Genomic DNA, 6,215 nt, shown 5'->3' on the forward strand with positions numbered 1-6,215 from the left:
CAGTGACGAGTGGGCTCTTTAAAATGGAATACACTTTGCCCATAACACTTTGTGTGAAAACAAGAGCATAGATGTTTTCCTTTGTTCCAAATAGAAGACGTTGTCCTACACAGGGTAGGTATTTCAGGTTTTTTTTTTCCTAAACAGGGTCAGAGATTCAAACCCCCAGCGCAACCATATACCCAAATACGGGTCAAGTGCCCCCCCCCCCCCCCCTCAGGAGCTTGCCAAATAATGGGATAATATTTGGACACGAGAGAGGCCGATTCATTAAAACATCTAACTTAGGTCAAATTAGCCATTTCCAACGATTTCTCTGAATTGTGGGCTCTAGCAGAGGTGAGTGGTCGGGAAAAAAAGAAGCCCAGACTATTGACTATGTTATGTTTAAAAAGCGAGCAGGAGGCGAGTGGTTTTAGACCCGATAAAAACACGTGCTGCAAGTTTTTTGAACGGCTCCAAAAATATTCCTGGAAAAGCGTGTGTCAATAGATTTCATAACAATTATGCTTTCGTGAATGTTGAAAATTTGCATACCAGAAAAACATTTAAGGTATAAATAGTATGCAAGAGAATCAAATGTTACACGTGTTTTAAACTTTTCTTCTACTAACCGAAGAGGACATGGCATCCTGTTCCAGAGCTTTGCAAAGCCTAAAAATGACGAGGAAGAGAGGAATTTAAGTATTGTCTAATATGCCTTTACCAGATTACTGTACATGTACTAATGGCATAGAGAATTTTTCCAGATCTGTATTTAACCAACTGTACTATTAATTTTGTGCAAAAGTAAATTTACTGTGTGTGAAATTAGTTTGAAACAACATTAAATATGCCCCCACCATTTGTTGTGTCAGTTGCGTGTTGATAATTAATTGATATTCCTAAGTCACATGCAGTGTCTTTATATCTGATAAAACACCGCATACTAATAAGGATGAGATTTATCGATTATAAAGTCACTACACATGATGTATTATCAACATTTGATAGGTCGATGGGCTTATGAATTATTAATGAGTTTTTGAATGTTCTCATTAAGAACGTAAAGCAACTTACTTTCATTTCCGTATTGGTGGACTGCTCTCCCAATGTAACCGGACATTGGCCCTGCTAGGACGGGCGTCAGCAGCTTAAAAGTGCAGTTAGATAATGGCTGAAATCTAGATCCCTTTTGGATGCCATAGCATCCATTTGAATCACTATCCCGAGAGACGACATATTGCTTACTTCGATCTGCTAGCAGAGAAGGTCAGAGAGGAATGGAACGAGAGCGAGATTTGAGGAAAATTTCTTTCCTGGGTGAATTGAAATTGAGCTTCACACAAAACCCTTCACCGATTGGTGCAGACGAAAATTCAACGTGGGCAGGAAAAGATGAAAAACCCACCAAACAGATGAATAAATATTGTTATCTTACTTTTTATCGCAAACTAGACAGCGGGTTTGCAGTCTTGCCACAATTAGGTGAAACTGTCAACAATATTGTCAACTGAAACCCTTTGTAGTTGTACCTGTCATGGCTTCGCCATTCGATTCTATTCGGTGTAATTGAAAGAAAAAGAAAGCGATGTGACATGAAAGAAGGTTTGCAGAGGTTAAAAAATGTTTTCGATTTCAGATTTGCAAGATTTGTGCTCGGCCCTTGACAAAGAAGATATTTTTATGCTTCGTGCAAGCAAAATTGCCAAATGCTATTAGGCTATCAGAAATCATACGTGCCATCCCTTCAGCCATGCCAAAGGCAACAAAAGATACATTACTGGCCTATTACTTTAAAAAGTTAGGTCCGGGAGAGGAAATTGACATCGAACGGCTGGTTAATGGGCTTCTGTGTTGCACAGCTGGATCTGCCGCGAATTTCGTTGCAATGGAGTTAGAGAAATTGAAATCCTCGCGCCACCGGTCACCAAACTGTTGCAATTGTAAATCCTTACTAGTTGCACAGAACAAAATCGGAACAGTGACAGTGTTTTTAGGGGGGAGTGTGAAAACTGCCATGAAGCTATCACTTCGATGTAAAGATTGTAAATTTAACTGTGGATATTCCATGTTTGGCAACATCCAAGAAGGTTATCATTTTTTATAAAGAGGAACGACCTTATGTTAAGGCCAATGACGGATTGTTCATGGAAAGAAGTCTTTGCCTCTTTCAGTTTCTTTAGCGTGAGTACACTTTCATGAATCTAATTATTGAGTCTTCTTGCTTCCCACTGCCCCAAGTGTTGACTTCGACAGCACTTCGAGCAGGTAAAGTGCGCGTGTGAGGACATATGGCAAGTATAATCGGATATGAGGGATAGGGGGTGAGTGGTAAGGGGCAGAGGGTAGAGTGCATTTTACTGACTACCATGAATACCAGCTTATTGTTTATTAATGAAATGTTTGTGAAGCACAGGTTAGAAATGAACTGAAGAAATGATCCTCACATTCTGGACAATTTAAGCAATTGCCTCATATATGCACTTGAAAAATATTATTATTATTTTATTATTACTATTATTGTTATTATTATTATTGTTGTTGTAAATATTATTATTATTATTTATTTTTATAATTTTTTTCCTTTGCGGCATGATGATTTCGCGATAGTGATTTTCCTTTTTTTCACAGCAATGACTATTTCTGTTATTCACGAAATAACCCAAACTTTTCTAAAATTTATTTTCCACACACTATGTAATACAGTAAGGAATTATATATCAAGTCCAAAATGTGAAGTTTTTGCCCAGGAATTCATAAGTAGGTCTTGAGCTCGTTTATGTGCAAAGCCGCATCCAGGACCACTGAAATATCAAATTGACAGGGGCATTTTATCGAATACAAGCGATATCGCCAGTCTTTACTTACATGTTTTTGCTGTTGTTTCTGTTTTGTTTCCAGTTATGGGAACTCTAATAACAAGTTTTTGGAAGAAATTATAACCTGTCACTCACCCTATATCCTTCACCCCTACCCCTAACACCTGACCCTTTACCCATCACCCCCGCAATAAAGCTGAACATTAATACATGTATAAGAAATTTACATTCTTTGCGAAGAAGTAAAAATGGACCTTTTTAAAGAGTGTTGATTTTATAAATTTTTTCTGTTACAGGAACCATGCCTGGATGTCTTTTGTCAGCTTTGCAGAAAGCTACACGGAAGTATTCAAAAACATGGACGGGCTACCGGCAGAGCTACAACAGGCTGGGGAAAGATCTCAGGATATACCCACCACGAGTCCCCTAGGTTAAACTCTCATTTTACACATTAAGTCTAAGTGCCCATTTCAGTGATTAGGTCTAAACTTTCGTTTATCTTACTGCTATAGCAATATTTAGGTCTAGAAACTAATATAATGGTTCTTTTTTTAGAGTTATGGTTGGTGTGTATATCGATGAGATCCTTGCCACAGGCTGCCACAAAGCAAAACGGTATCAAATGCTATGTAACAAACACTCAAACGTATGTTGCTCTCAATGATTTTCCTGGAATTTTGGTTTGGTGAATTTGGCGACACTTAAAAAACAAACCCGAGCATTGAAATAACCAAGAACTAGAAAAGAAGTTCTCACGAAAATTGACAACGCGAAATTGAATACCTTTACCGACCTGTATTTTAATGCAAACGAACGTCAAACTTCCTTTAAGTTTTGATTTGTATAAATATGGATAAGCATGTGGGGTAGAAAGATGTGGTGGCGATTCTGAGAAGCATAGTGGAAACTAATTGTTAAATAGACTCAAAGACATGCATAAAAACATGTCACACGATGTCTTGTCACTGACTAAAGTTACAGGATAGACATGTTACTGGGATACTACAATGAATAATACCTAAAGTCCAGGCTCTAATTTGAGTGCAACCATTGTAAAATTTATCTATTATTATAATACTTGTCCACAACATTTCGTTTAATTAGCTCTGCAAATATTACACTAAAAGAAGTTCTGTTCGTATGAGAAGACCACTACTCGGTTTGTCATTTTGCGTGTAACAATGCGAGTTGTTGTTAACTAATGCAATTTCATTGATCATTTTGAAATTATTTCTTTAGTTAACAGACTGGATTGAAACACGGTATCTTCCGCTTTTTATTTCCATGAAATAGAGGCAGAAATGAGGGAAAGAAAGTTACACTGGGTATTCAAAGGAAAATTGGACGATGCTTGTGATGACTTTATGACATACAAAGATGCATTGAAAATTATACCCACCCAATGACAAGTTGCTCTCAAATGTGTAGAGAAAGGGGTAAGATTATTTTCCTGTTATTATAAATATTTATTATATGTTTAGTTGCTTCCACTACTTCATACATATCATTCGGGCCAGAACAATCATCATTACTAACAACAGCTTCCAATCTCCATCGCTTATAATTTAAAAAAAACAAATGTGGAACCGGTAAGCTTCATCAATAGCAAGGTACAAAAAATTACCACAAAAGTGTATATTAGGGAGATCACATATATAAAGTAGATACAATCTACCGTGTCTGTGCAGACCCCAGTTGGGTGGTCTATCTCCACTCAGAACATTTTTTCTTTCTTTTCACTTTGAAAGGTTGTGAAAATTTCGTTTGCATCGATGGGATATGGAAGCTTCGCCATCCTCATTGCCTTTACCCAGTAAAATCATACATTTCTGGACTGCCTACTTTAAATTACCCCAACGTTTGCACAGAGGAACCAGAAACGCAGGCATCGGCCTTCTGCGCGGAGCACAGTGAGCTTGCAAAGGAGAAAAACATGCCAACCAAGTTGAGGGCATTCATCCACGATTACTGCAGAGTTGCTTCTTCAAGTTGGTGTTGTCGTGCAGGTCTAGTTGGCATTGCACACCAGCATGTGTGGCATCTACTGAACTACAGCTAGTCATGGTGATAAAGGTTGATCAACAGTAGACAATGCATTTGATTTTGTGTTTTTGGCAGTATTTACCTTACTTTTAGCCTTTTGAGTTATTGAAGAATTTCGTTCAGGCCAAGTTGATATGAGCACTTGCGTTTTGATAGGCTCAGATCCTTCAGAAGTCAACCTCAAAAATGCCGAAAAAATCAACGAAATAGCTGGAAGCTTACAGTCTGACAGTGAGAGGAGGGGCTCATCTGCAGCTGAATCTCAAGGTATAGCTCTAAAGTGCATTTGTTAGTGCCTTGCATTGTGAGGGTGGAGGTAAGACAATGTTCTGGCGACCACCCGCTGACCAAAAAGCCAGAGGACTATGGGTAAGAGATTGTAATGTACTTGGCGCAGCACTTTTTACACATGTAGACTGCCGTGATTGTCTTTAGATATTTTAATTCAGAACTGCTATATATATTCTAGCAAATTTTCCGTTAATTCAATGTGACAATTGCGAACTTTTACGTGGACTTAGGCCACACCCACACAAATTCATCTGTGTTGTTATTATTTTTTGGCATCCCCAGTAAACCGACCAATACTAACTGAGGTTTTAGATGACAGGACCTTAAGCTCTTAACTAACGAGAGAGTTTTATTTGCACATACCCCGTAGGGATAGAGACTTTCGTCAGCGAACACAATTCCATCTTACAGAAATGCGAGTATAAAGAAGTCGTTTGCAATAAAGACACTGGTGAAAATCAGAAGACTCTAAGGAAGTGGTCGCGCGGTCTCCTCCACTTTGTACATGGGGGAGGCCATATTGAAAGATGGTGCCCTCTATACATGTAAGAAATTATTATTAAGCCTTATAAATGAATTTACAGTCAGTCTGTTAGTTGTGATAAGTGTTACTCTCAGTGCCAACTCGTATTACGCTCCACTGCATTAATATATAGACTTTTTTTCACAAACTGCTCAATATGGTACAGTTTCCTTTTTCAAAGTAATAGTCTGAAGTGTCCATTAGATTTATGTCATTACCATGCTTTGACATTCACTGCAGGTCTGAAGGTCCTGGCCAGGTCTTCTTGATCACGATTCAGTACCTCCTGAAACGACTGGAGGGCATTGACGAAAGCAAGTGGGAAGACATGATCGTGGCATATGACAATATGTGTAGTCTGGATAAGCTCTGCATAGCTAGGAAACCACTGCCCTTTCCTGAACTGTACAATTTGATGTGGCTTAAAGTGCGAAAAATTGTGGATCGCTTGCATATGAAAAACCACAAAAACCCAGAATGCAAAGTCAAATATGGCAGCGACGACCTTAAGGAAAAATCTCCACGCCTGAACACACCTGTGGCAGAGCAGACCTTTA

Source organism: Montipora foliosa, chromosome 12 (genome assembly GCF_036669935.1).
Source record: "Montipora foliosa isolate CH-2021 chromosome 12, ASM3666993v2, whole genome shotgun sequence".
NCBI classification, from domain to species: domain Eukaryota; kingdom Metazoa; phylum Cnidaria; class Anthozoa; order Scleractinia; family Acroporidae; genus Montipora; species Montipora foliosa.